General features: G+C 34.4%; 1 protein-coding gene across 1 annotated transcript in view; it reads left to right on the top strand.

Annotated features, from left to right (window-relative positions):
• Nucleotides 1-13,395, top strand: part of GPR158 (G protein-coupled receptor 158) — a 304,199-nt gene that overhangs the window by 116,335 nt on the left and 174,469 nt on the right. The gene's annotated exons all lie outside the window — the stretch shown is intronic.

The raw sequence follows: 13,395 nt of genomic DNA, 5'->3' as shown, positions 1-13,395 counted from the left end.
AAGATGCCTGACTTCTATCATGGAACAAAAGTTAAAAACATCTTTGTAGTACTTTGATCTCTTGTGAAATCAGACTACAGGAATACCCCATATGATTTGTCTGGAAAGTACCCATATTTCTAGTAATCCTGAATGTAGCCATTTGTGGTTTTATAAATAAAAAATTTAAACATAAACCAGATTAAAATATTGCAGAGGAAGGAAGTAAAAGATTTGTTGATTAAGCATGGAGAGGTATCAGCTCCATTTTCATAATCTTTATAATTTATAGCCATTAATAATGCAAATATACTAATGATAAGTCTGCTTGGTTTTTTATTTATTTCTTTTTTTGAAGTTATTTATATTAGCTAAGTTTCTCTTGTGAAAATTGAAATTTGCTGGCTCATGTTGATTTTCACCATAGTTTGTATTTCAGCTTCATAAGATATCTTAATAGGGGCTTTTCTTATTTTACAGATAGGAAAACCAAAGCAGAAATAGCCCAAATAACTAATTGTATCCGAGAAAGTCCTCAGATGAGGTAGCAAGTTAGAATTCATTTTAGCAATGCTAGGGCATTGGCCAGCAAGATATTTGTATGGAGGTATGTGTTGGGGGAGGCAAGTGATATGGTTCCTGGAGAAGTGTTGGATTAGAGTCCCTATGAATACATTGTGCTGTATCTAGAGCATAGTGAGCAGAAAGCACCCAAGATAATGAGGAAACTGGCATTTAAATATAGCATATCTAAGTCTCAGGCCTGAAGCTGAGCTCCTGACCCAAGCCACTCCCAAATGGATTTAGCAAGACTATGCTTATATAGACCATATATAATAGGAGTTCCATTTTCACCAAATTACCCCTAAGAAAAGAGTTTCAAATAGCCATACATTAAGTACTTACAAAGCTCTCATGTTTCTGGGTGCTCTCACAATCACTTTATTTTGAGCAAGGAAATATTGCGCTGGAAGACAAAACAACTGGATACTATTGAATGCAGTTTTAGTTTTAATGCTCATTAGGTCAGAATGAGTCACCAGCCTTCACTCCCCAAAAAAGGAAAAACACTTTAACACAGATACAGGAAATATTTCCAGCACCTCAAAATTACAAATGTCCTTTATAAACAAACTTTTCTCTTTTGTATGTCTGAAAGAATTCATAATTTTAAAAGTAATTTTTAACAAAGGTGGAATCAAACAGAGAACACAGCACATTTCATTTTGTGAACATCTTTAGGTGCACTGGGTTTATCTTGCCCAGCTCTTTCCAGGCATGTATGTTCCTTATAGATTTGGGGGGGTCTATCTAAGGTATTCCATTCTTCCTATGGGCCATCTAAGTAAGAGAAGAAATCAAAAAGCTGTTTATTATAAATATGTAAAGTATTATTTCTAAAGGCAAGGTTGAATTCATCCTTATGTTGTTTCCTATGAAGACTTTGTGTTGGGGAAAATTTCTGCAAAAATGAAGAAAATTTTTCAGAGTTTGAGGTACAGAACTTGAACCTTGTCTTTCCAACAGTTAATGAAGGACCTAGATTCTGCTTTCTGGTATCCTCTGAAGTAACTGACACAGGAGGAGAATCCCTGGAGCATCAGGTTAAGAACAGAGAGATGGAATCAGATATACCCAAGTTCAAATCTTGGCTTGATTTTCACAAGCTGTATAAACTTGGAAAATTTACCCAACCTGCCTGAGTCCCACTGGTCTCATCTTTAAGTGAACAATAATTCCTGCTTCATAGGATTGTGTTGAGAATTAACTGAAATATTTGTAAGGTACCAGCCATAATGCTTGTCTTAGTTCTCTGTTGGTATTATAACAAATTACTACCAATTTAGTTGCTTAAAAAAAACACACATTTATAATCTTATGGTTCTGTAAATTAGAAGTATAATATGGGTCTCACTGGACTAGATGCATTCTTTTTTGGGAGATTTAGGAGAGGATGTTTCCTTGTCTTTTCTAGCTTCTAGAAGCCTCCCACATTTCTTGGTTCATGGTCTGCTTCCTTCATCTTAAAGCCAGCATTGTAGGATCTCGCTGACATTTCTTTTGTAGTTACTATCCCTCTTTGATCACAACCAGTAAAGGTTCTCTACTTTTAAGGACCTTGTGATTAGATTGGATCCACTCTGATAATCCAGGATAATCTCCCCATCTCACAGTCCTTAATTAATCACTTCTGCCAAGTCCCTTTTCCATGTAGGGCAGCATATTCACAGGTTCTGAGGATTAGGATATGGGTATTTTTTGCTGAGGGTCTACCCCGGGGCCTAGTGCATTAGTAATCTTATCATCATCATTGTAAAAGCCATCATTTCCATCATTACCATTGTGTATATGTCATTTGTTAGGAGCTCAAAAATATTTGGTTTATATTTTTTTAATAAAGGGCTGTCTAGAAAATTGGAAGTACTCTTCATGGGATACAGATAACGGCTTAGGCAACATATTTTAGTAATTCATTCATGTGTCCTATTTTCTCAATATTTCAATGTCTTTTTACCTACTATTTTGAACTCTTCTGAAGAGTTATGGCATTCTGAAGTTAAAAAATGATGTTGGTGATCATATGGTCCAATTCTGACTTTACAGATGGAAGAGCTGAATAACAGGCAAGCTGAGTCCCCTGACTGCAGTCATACAGCTTGTTAGAGGCAGTGCAAGGGTGAGAAGTCCTCATTCCCCTCTGCTGTGTTGCCCCCACCATCAGCACTGTCCACACCCAGCCTTTTTGTGGGCCCTGCTGGGCTCAGTCTTTGGTGCAAATGTCCACTGAAGGCCCTTGGTGCCTGACATCATATGTGCACACCTCTCTCCTCCATGCTTCTTGGCTGTCATTTAGTGCTCTGCATCCATGCTCCCCTGAAAGCTGCCAGGGAGTTAATGGAGCTAACTGCATGACTATATTCCCTGGATTATTCTATTTTCTTTCAATTGTCCCCCCTGAATTTTCCTATTCTCTGACTGCTTTATTCTTTGAAATTGTGATATATGATGGGTAGGTTATATAATTTTTGTCTTTCAAGTGAGTAGACAGAGGTTTCAAGCTTGCTCTTGAAAATCTTGGGGAGAAGACCTTCATAGGTAGACCCGCTGGCTTTCTGAATATTCTTTTATGTCTAAGACACAAATGTATGCTCACAAGAGAAACCATTAAAGGTTAGTCATGTTGTTACTACAGATAATTGCTCAAAAATGATATTTTAGGAAGGAAGAAGGAAGGAAGGCCACATCTCGTATTACTCAAATATTGGATAAAATACAAGTTCATATTCTCATCAGTAAGGTAACATTTTGCATAAACAGATTATAACATTATGGCTAAGAAGCTACAAATAGTTAATGGGAAGTAAAGCTATTGGCCCTACTAAGCATTCTATATTGCCAGGGAAGTAGAAAATGAGGGCTTACCATCCTTGGTGAAGCCAAAAGCAGATTGTTACTAGGATGCACAGATAATGAGTCTGTAATATCCTCCATCTTCTTTAATCCTATATGCATGTTCCCCTGTTGACAGGTAGGGCCCATATTTCAAGTTGTAGAACTGGAAGACTAGGATGTATTATGTAAAAGAAGAAGTTTTAATGTACAGGCCTCTTCAGATCACTTGATACTTGCTTTGAAGATTCATTCTAATCAGGCAGCTGTTTAATTTACAAAATGTTAAATTCTAGTTTGGAGCTTAAAAAACCAATCAACCTGAATTCTGGTATTTTTCATTATTTCACTGTTGAAAACTCAGTTTTAATTGTCTGTGAATAGGCATATTAATTTCCTGTTGCTGTAACAAGTTATACACAAAGACAGTGATGTATAAATTTATCTATCTTACCATTCTGGAGGTGAGAATTCTGAAATCAGTTTCTCTGGACTAAAGTCAAGATGTCAGCACAACTAGCTTTTTTCTGAAGGCCCTTGGAAAGATTCTGTTCCCTTTCATTTTCCAGCTTCTAGCAGTTACCTTCATTCCTTGACTTGTGGACCCTTCCTGGCATCATTCTGACCGTTACTTCTGTTGTCATATTTTCTTCTCTGACTTTGACCCTTCTGTATCCCTCTTATAAGGACCTTTGTTATTATATTGGGCCCACATTCATAATCTAGACTAAATTCCCCATCTTAAGATCCTTAATCACATCTGCAAAATCCCTTTTGCTGTATGAACTAACATACTCTCAGGTTTCAGGAGACAGGATGTGGATGTCTTTGGGGATAGGCACTATTAGCTCATGGAAGGTACAGCTACTCCATTGTCCAGTGATATTTTCTGGTGAGGCTAAGGGAACACTTTTCTTGCTAACTTCATCTAGAAAATTTGCATGGTGGAATAGTAGCATAATAGCATGTAAATCTGTCTTGTAGTTTAATTCTTGTTGCAAAGATGACCCTGGGTTAGGGCCAGGATCAGAAGTGAGGATGGTGGGGAAGGTGGGGAATGGAAGTTTTCCCATGTTCATACTCCAGGGACAGGTATTGACAGAGAAGTCAAACTTTCTCATTTCCTGAACATTTTCTGAGAATTGGTTGCCCTGGAGAGAGGACAGCTGTCTCAGGATCAGACCTGAATGCCGAGAGTGATGTCAGTAGGTATCCTTTCCTTCACCTGTGCTAGGATTCATCTGCCTTTCTTTCCTTGTCCTCCTGTACTAGGCAAGAATATATGTTTTTATATGCATGTGCTCATCATAGTATTTTTGTTTCCTGGACTTCGGTTTCTTTCATTCAATCATTTGTTCATTCATTCACTAATTCATTCAATAAATAATTGGTTGGCAGTTACTCCCAGTCCAGAAGATTACAGGTAAATGATTTAAAACTAGCATTGTAAGACTTATAGTAGAATTACTATCAAAATGCTAAAAGAAAACAGTTGTCTCCAGGTGAGATGGAGAACCTTTCACAGAAGAGACTCTGAGCCTGAACAGGTGTTTGCTTTCAGAGCCAGGCTGGCCTGCTGCCTGTGCTCTCACGCTGAACCTCTCATAAGCACAGCATATACCTGTAAAGAGAAGGTATCCTTGGTATTCTGTTTAAAACTTTGTTTTCTTTGTTTCAAGCCGGGTTGCTAACATTTGAAATTAAAATATGACCCTTTATGAAGTCTCCAACTAAGGCAGGCGGAGGGAAGGAGGGTTAATCCAATCTGTGTGGCAGCTTCAGCAGAAGGCAGTGGGTGCCAGAGGTAGCGAGTAAACAAGTTGCTTTTTGTATTAAACTGTCCTGGGGAGCTGGAGTGGAGGTGGCAGGGGCTGTCCTGGGACAAATGGTAAAACCTCAAAGTCAGACAACTCAGGAGTATGAGTGTGTTGTGGGGTGAGGGAGGTGGAGTTGGGGGTGGCTGGTGGGTTCAGACTTCCAGAAATGGGCCAAATGATGTCAGATAATAAATGGGGAATGGGCAAAGGAGTAAAGGTAGCTACTCTCTCCTTGTATTTGAATTTCCATTTTTCGTTTGACTCCGGTGGGGACCTGCTTCCATTTAGGCCAACACCTTGGCCTGATAAAGCAAAGCTGCCATACCAATAGTTTGTTGTTGTTGCTTTTTTTTTTTTTTTTTTTTTAATAGTAGTTAGATAGCCACTACTCAAATATACCTACTTCACCCACTTCCAGTCCCAGACTCTTAGTCTGAAACCCCTGGACATCCCCAACTAAAAGAAGACCTCTGGGCCTGCAGGGACCTCCAGGACCATGCTCTGGGACTGTGGCCAGCATTTGTCCTGATTGATATCTATGTCATACTGTCATTACATATTTTAAACATCAGTATAGTGAAGCCCATAATGATAAAGTTAAGTCATCAGTTTAATTAATGAAAAGTGAACCCTGCTAGCTTCACAGAGAGCTCAGCAGTGTCCTACAACTATGTGGGGCAGTCCTTGAATTTATTCTGATAAAAAAGCAAATTTTTGAGGTAGCAGTTAAAATTAGACAAAGAAATTCATGCAAAATTCTAGGATATTAGTTGGCCTTCAGTTTTGCTTTAAAATGGTTTCTCAATTTCTAGAAACTTTTATAGAGTCTAAGCTTCTTTATATGTTTATGTTAATATAATTTTAATAAGTGTATAATATTAAGAATAAAAGGCAAATATGGCTTTGCTGATTGATTACTTCTGCCTTCCCAACCAACCATCAGAGCCTCCCTGAATATCAAAAGTTCAAATTATACATCCTTATAATACTACCCGCCATTAGAGATGCTTATCCCAGATTAAAGGCACAGGTTCTAGAGATTTCTCCCATGTCTAAAACTTGTGTCTAAAATGACATAAGCTCACAGTGCATTACAAGCCACTGAATTTTGTTTATTGTTATTTGGTGTGTTTGACTCATGTTTTAGGTGTTTAAGGAAGCAGAACATGCATTGAATGGCTCCTCTGTGTATTACTTTCCTGATTCTTTGTGAAGTTTCTTGGTATTGAACATGGCCATTGTAAGAATATAAGAGAATTAAATATGTGCTCAAAGAAACAGATAAAAATATAAACCAGATGACATATACAGTGCTACAAAGAGATCTGGGTAGTTGTTTCTAAACTAACACTCCGCAGCTTTGCTTGTGTTTCTGTCCATCCTCAGTATTGCAATATTGCCATGATAGTACCTATTACACCTTCAATTAAATAACCTTGTTAAAATTCTGCTAGAGCTGTAATGACCACAACCATCTACAGTTTAGGGGAAATGAATTTCTGCTGTTGATTACTTTGTTCTTCAAGAAAATCCAATATTTTATTTAATAGTTAATTTTTATAGTACTTAAGCTTATTATTTAACATCTTTGTAGCACTTGGTATTTAAAAAGTGTCTTACAATGATTAATTACTTCCTGCACCTCACTTTTATAAGGTGGATTTAGCCTAATTAGAACTGTTGAATCCAGTGCAAAACTAAGGCCAGGTTTTCTGTTTTAAATCACTAAATGTTTCCATTACAAATTTTTTTATAATAAAAGTTGGGACTATAGCCTAAAAATGAAACATAAAATTCAGAGCTTTGAATGTCTGCCTCCTTGGGCACATTTACGCTTGCTGTATCATGTTGTGGGATTGGAAGAGGATCTTCCCTTCACTACTGAATCACAGAATTTTCTCCTGCAGGAAGGCTCAAAAGTGTTAAAGTGGTGATTTACCAATGTCGAGTAAATCTTTTCAGGTCTACAACATAACAAATTTTAATTCAGTAATAAATTGCTTCAAATCCCATGGTGACCTAGGCTCTGTCTAGGAAACTCTAGGTATATGTTTTCATGTAAATAGCTGAGTATTTCCTTCATTTTGTTTCCCTTTTTATAGGCCATTGTGAGATATTAAATTTAGTTCCTTGTACTATACAATAGGACCTTGTTGTTTATCTGTTTTATATGTAGTTGACTCACTCATTCTTTAATGTTATCTTCTCAATGCTTCATTCAAACTGTTGTTAAATACATTAAAGAAGAGTGCCAAAAGCAGAGGCCTTGCCATTCACTACCACGAATTTCCCTCTATTAATCAGAACCCCATTTAATGACTATTTAGTAATTTCAAGTCTTTCTTCCATTTCTCTGTGAATTTTAAAAATTTTAAATAAAATCATGGGAAATGCTTTGGTGAAGTCTTTATGTATGCCTTCTATGTATGCATCCCTTATTGGCCACCACAGACATCCTCAAAAAGGAAATGAGGGTCCTTTAAACATTTTAAACTTAATCCTAATGCTTATTACTCCTTGTGTTTTTCTTAAAGGGATGTTTCTTTTCTGAACTTTGTTTTACTGGATAATTTCTCCTTCTGTTTTAAAAAGTCTGTTTTCCTAAAGTTGAGGGTACATGTCAGTTTTAGTCTACATTCCCACTCATAGACATCAGGAATGCTAAGATTCCAGAGCTGCTTTAGATTTCTATTCACTTTTTTTTGTTGGTCAGATTAGGTTTAGAGTCTCAGGTAAGGCAAAGCACACTAAAGTTCTGTGACTTGAAAGTATGTGCAAGACTCTGAATGTCATGCCTTAGAGATTATTTAAAGGGGCCTGTTTTGATGATAGAGAAAGTTTATAACCAGTATTTTTACCCTTTATATAAAAATGTATATTCCTAAAGTACTTGGAAACATTTTTTATATTAAATATTTACTTAAGCTTTGTCCTATTAACAAAAAAAAAACTTTTTTGTGATTCAATGATGAACTAAGGACATTTATGCATCTTGAATTTTTTTCTAGAATTAGATAAATTGTTTTAAAACATCTTGCATGTTTTTCAGCTGAGAATGGTAGCAATTATACCAATTAAAGTGATTTTCTTCTTGAGTGATAAACAATATTTTGTTTTCCCCATAATAAAAGAAAAGCTCAGTGTCATTTGAGAATATAACATTTAGTTTTGATTTAGCATTTAATAGGCTGTGTAGTTCCTGGCTTTTGGTTTAGCCCTGTGCCCTTTATTCTTTAGCTGATTTGCTAATTACTATTGAAAAACCCTCTAAAATTTCACTGGGAAAATGCAAATGTACATTCAGATTCTAAATACTTGAGAAGCAGCCAAGAACTGAGTGCATGCAAACACATTCTGAGTTTTACATAATTTTTTTATATAATTACTTTAAATTTTCAGAGGCTTCCTCCTTCAATATCAGTATATAGATCCCTTCTCCATCAGCAAAAATGGAATGGACAAAATTTATTCTTTCAAATAAATCAAAATAATTAAAAAAATAGAATTTATATAATAGGTGAAATAAGAGAAATTAAAGATTAAGGGTGGGAGGCAGAAGTGTGTAGCATAGTATTAATTCTATAATTTTTATTGAAATAAAAAACATTGCATAAAAGTACAGAATCACAAGTATACAACATAATGAATTGTCACAAAACATTGTATGAAAGAACAGAATCCTAAGTATACAGAATAATGTATTGTCACAAAGGGAACACACCTCTATAAGTACCACTCAGGTCAAGAGAAAAATCATCACCAATACTCCAGAAGGCCTTCTAGTTCTCCATCCACTATCTCCTCCCAACTATTTCCACAAACTAACAAATATCCTGATTTCTAACACTAAATATTGCATTTTCCTGTTTTAAACATTATATAAATAGAATAATGCAGCATATATGACTTATTTTGTTCAACATTGTTTGAGGGATTAAGAAATTCATACAAGTTGTTGTATATCACTTAGTTTATTTTCATTGTATAGTATTCTATATATATATATATATAGAATAACATTAGATAAATATAATTTACTTCTCCATTCTACTTCAGATGCACATTTGCCTTCTTAACAGTTTGGGATTACTGCAAACAGTACATCTATTTTTGCTTGTCTACCAGAGCATATTTCCATATCTTTTAGTTAGTATATACCTAGGATTGAAATAGCTGAATAATAGGGTATGTTATGTTCAAATTTAGTAGGTAATGCCAAACTCATTTACAAAGAGATTGTGTTAATTTAATTTATATGACTGTTCGTACTATATGAGGGTTCTATTTATTCCACATCCTCACTGACCCTTAAATTGTCAGTTGTTGGAGTTTCAACCACTTTGATAGGTATGTATTGGTTATCTTAAATTTGCTTTTCTCTGATCACTAATGAAGTTGGAAACTTTTTATATGTTTATTAACCATTGTGACATTCTATTCAAACTTTTGCTCAGTTTTAAACTGGAATGTTTATTTTTTTCTTATTGATGTATAAGAGGTCTTTTATATTCAGGATTTGAATTCTATTTTATTATTTCTAGTTGTCTTTCCTCTTTGGTTCTTTCTGTCAATTCTCCTCACTACAATCAACTTCGTGTCTTAAATTCTCTTAGTCTTCTTTTAGGGATGTTCCTAATGATACCTACATAGTTATATCAGTGATTTAAACAGTATATATTAATTTCAATTAACCCAAATTTTACCCTGGTTTCCATGACTGCTGACTCCTTTCTGCACCTTCAAGGTTTCATTTGAGATAATTTTCTTTCTGTCTAATAAACACTCCTTAGTATTTTATGTAGTATTGGTTTGCGGATGAAAAATGATTTCAGATTTTGGTTTTCTGAAAATATATTTAATTCACTTTTTATTTTTGAAGAGTATTTTTCTTGGGTATAAATTCTAGATTACCAGTCATTTTTTTTTTTTTGCACTTATATTAACCAATCACTTAATTTTAATAATAATAATAAATATATAATAACATATACAGTATTGAGTATATTCAAATTATATATAATATATATTTTAGCTAGATATGAAACCAGCTTTAAATATTATCTTTGCATTTGATATGTTTAGGTGTTATTTTCCTTATATTAATCCAGTTTAGGGTTTGCAGTGCATCTTAAATGTGAACTTACCAATATTTTTTGGAAAATTTCTAGCCATTATCTTTTTGTTTTTTAACATTTTTTTTTATTGAGTTATAGTCATTTTACAATGTTGTGTCAAATTTCAGTGTAGAGCACAATTTTTCAGTTATACATGAACCAGCCATTATCTTTTAAAATGGTACTTTTGCTTCAGTGTCTCCCTCATCTCCCCTCTGGGGTCTCTAATGACGTGTATGTTAGGTACTTTCTCTATACTCCCTATTTTTCTTGTGTTATTTTCTATATTGTCCATTATTTTGTCTGTGTTTAATTCTAGACATTTTTTTTTAATGATCTAGCTTTCTTGTTTAATAGTTCATTCTTCATCTTTATATGATGGATATTTAATCTATTGACAATTCTTAAACTTACTATGTTTCATTTATTGAAATCAATTTGATTCTTTTTATTATTTGCCAATCTCTGCCAATATTATCAATCTTGTCTTTTATATTCTTGTACATACTAAGCATGTTACTGACTGAATGTGCGCCCCCCAGCGTTCATATGTTGAAGTCCTAACCTATGTGATATTTGTAGAGTGAGCCTTTAGGAAGTAATTAGGTTTAGATGAAGTCACCAGGGTAGTGCCCATTAGTAGGATTAGTGCCTTTATAAGAAGAAGAAGAAAGACCAGAACTCTCCCTCCCTCCCCACCGTATGAGGACTCAGCAAGAAGGTGGCCACATGCAAGCCAGGAAGAGGACTTTCCCTTGGAACTGAATATACCAGCACCTTGATCTTGGGCTCCACAGCTTCCAGACTGTGAGCAGTATCTGTATTTAAGTCATGCGGTTTATGATATTTTGTTAAAGCTGCCCAGGATGACTAAGACAAAGCATTACCAAAACGTGTTTGAGTTTTATAGCTCACTTACCTACTTTACATTTATTTTTATTTTTATTGCCTGCATTTTCTCAGTTCTGAAGGAAACTTCTGACCTTTTGTATACTTAGTTATTCTTTTTATAACAGCTTATTGAAATATAATTCACCCACTATAAAATTCACTCTCTTAAAGTATACATTTCAGTGTTTTTTATTATATTCAGAGTTGTGCAATAACAGTTGCCTAACCTTAGAGTATCTATGTCACCTGCAAAAGAAACCCTGTACCCATTCTTTCTCACCCCAGCACTTGGCACCCACTCTTCTACTTTCTATCTCAATAAATTTGCCTATTTTGAACATTTTATATAAATGAATCATACCATATATGCTCTCTTGTGACTAGCTTCTTTAATTTTGCATACTTTACCTCAAACTTATTCATATTGTAGCATATATCAGTACTTCATTCCTTTTTATTGCTGAATAATATTCTGTTATATGGATAAGCTACATTCTATTTATCAAAATCCACTAATGGAAATTTGAGTTGTGTCCATTTGGGGGCTGCTGTGAACATTTCTCTGCACAGATTTGTATGGATAATTCTCTTGGGTATAAACCTAGCAGTGGAATTGCTGGGTCATATGAGAACCATGTTTTACATTTAAAGGAACTGATAAACTGTTTTCCAGGGTGACTGTACTATTTACAGTCCCTCCAGCAGTGTATGAGGGCTCCAGTTTCTCTTCATCCTCACCAACACTTGTTATTGTTTACCTTTTTAATTTTAGTTGCCCTAGTCAGTGTGGTTTCTCTTGGTGCTACTTGGTTATTTTTCAAAAATTTTATTGATGTGCAAAATGCATACTACAAAATAGTGAACAAAATGACCATACTTGTTTAAAAAGCACTCAGGAAAAGAAAATATTACCAGCAAAAAGACCATTTTCACTCTCTTCTAATCCCACCCCACTTAAAAAGTAATGACTATCTTGATTAAAAAAAACATTAATTTTTCCTGTTATTCATTTTATTAAAATGTAAACATACAGCATAGTAATCTAATAGCCCTACTGTACAAATGCAATGTTTTCTACTCATCACTAGACAAACCACACAATGTTTGCAAATTAAAAAAAAAATCACTGTTAGAAATCGGACAGCCTGCTTGTTTTTCTATTTTCCTTCTTCCCTTCTTGTGCATTTTATTCATATATATTATACTAATATTTTTCTATCTGTCCCATTATATTCCTTTCTATCTCTTTTCTTGCTTTAGTTGGCATTAATCTATTATTTCTTCTTATTAGTATTCCACTCTTTTCTGTGGCTGTTAGTTATATGCTGTTTTTCTATACTTTTAGTAGTTACTCTATGGATTATAACATACATCTTTACCTTAGTACAAACAATGTAAGTTATTCCTTTTACCTTTCCCAGACAAAATAGGGTGTCAGCATCTTTTACAGCATCTTACCCTTTCCCTTCCCTTTTGCCTTGAATTTTAAGTCAGTATATATCTTAAAGCGCAGGAGAATTATTATTTACTATTACTACCTTGTACCATTTTAATTTAGACTCACCCATATATTTACTTTCCATTACTATTCATTATATCCTGTATTTTTGTGCTTCTGTCTGGCATACTTTTTCTTCTGCTTGAAAATTTCTTTAACATTTATTTTGTCATAGGTCTGGTAATAAGGAATTTTTTCAGGTTTAGTTTGACTTGAAATACCTTTATTTCAAATCTGAAGGGATATTTTCTCTTGGGAAATAATTCTAGGGTTTTCCCTTCTTTTAGCACTTTAATGATGTCATTCTATTATTTTCTTGTTTCTATTATTTCTTTTTTTTTTCACTTTTGAAGCTTTTTATTACATGAGAAATCCCAGAAAAGTACAAAGCCCATGAAACTAGGAGCATTTCAGAAAACAAGACATTTGCATACATTTTTAATGACAGTATTTTAGTTTTGATCTTCAAAAAAACCCCTCATAAGTTTACATTGAAGCATACTGCTCATGAATTAAGTACATTCTGAAATACTGGAGGATTTCCCATCTCTCATATTTGAACTTGAATTCCTACAAACAGGTATATTACACTCTCTTTTTAGAGATTAAGTTCATGGTATGATTCATAAGAAAAATGGTATTATTGGTTCATAGTGACTTGAAGAATAGAAATAGGAAGTAAGCATAGAACACACATCTATGACTT

Source organism: Camelus ferus, chromosome 35 (assembly GCF_009834535.1).
Source record: "Camelus ferus isolate YT-003-E chromosome 35, BCGSAC_Cfer_1.0, whole genome shotgun sequence".
In the NCBI taxonomy this organism is placed as follows: Eukaryota; Metazoa; Chordata; class Mammalia; order Artiodactyla; family Camelidae; genus Camelus; species Camelus ferus.
Note: the sequence above shows the minus strand (reverse complement) of the source record. Positions and strands in the feature narration are given on the sequence as shown.